Here is a 291-nt window from a genome sequence, read left to right on the forward strand (position 1 = left end):
GCTTCATGGTGTCCTGTTGAATGCATGACTGATACCCTGCTCTCACATACTTGGGCACTTAGTCCTCACCACAGGATTTGTCTGTAAGAACCCTCGTAAACCAAAGTTCCACTTCAGAAATTTCAAGGCTGTGTGGCCTTCTGTGGCTAGGGACACACACGGCCCCATCGCACAGCTTTCACTCTTAACACACACACACTACTGTCAATCCTCCATCCTGGCCTTGAATGCCTCTCCAGATAGCTATTTCCCCCATGCTTATACTCACATCAGTAGCTCCACTGCCTCTGA

The sequence above is a fragment of the Bubalus bubalis genome, chromosome 4, assembly GCF_019923935.1.
Source record: "Bubalus bubalis isolate 160015118507 breed Murrah chromosome 4, NDDB_SH_1, whole genome shotgun sequence".
Lineage (NCBI taxonomy): Eukaryota > Metazoa > Chordata > Mammalia > Artiodactyla > Bovidae > Bubalus > Bubalus bubalis.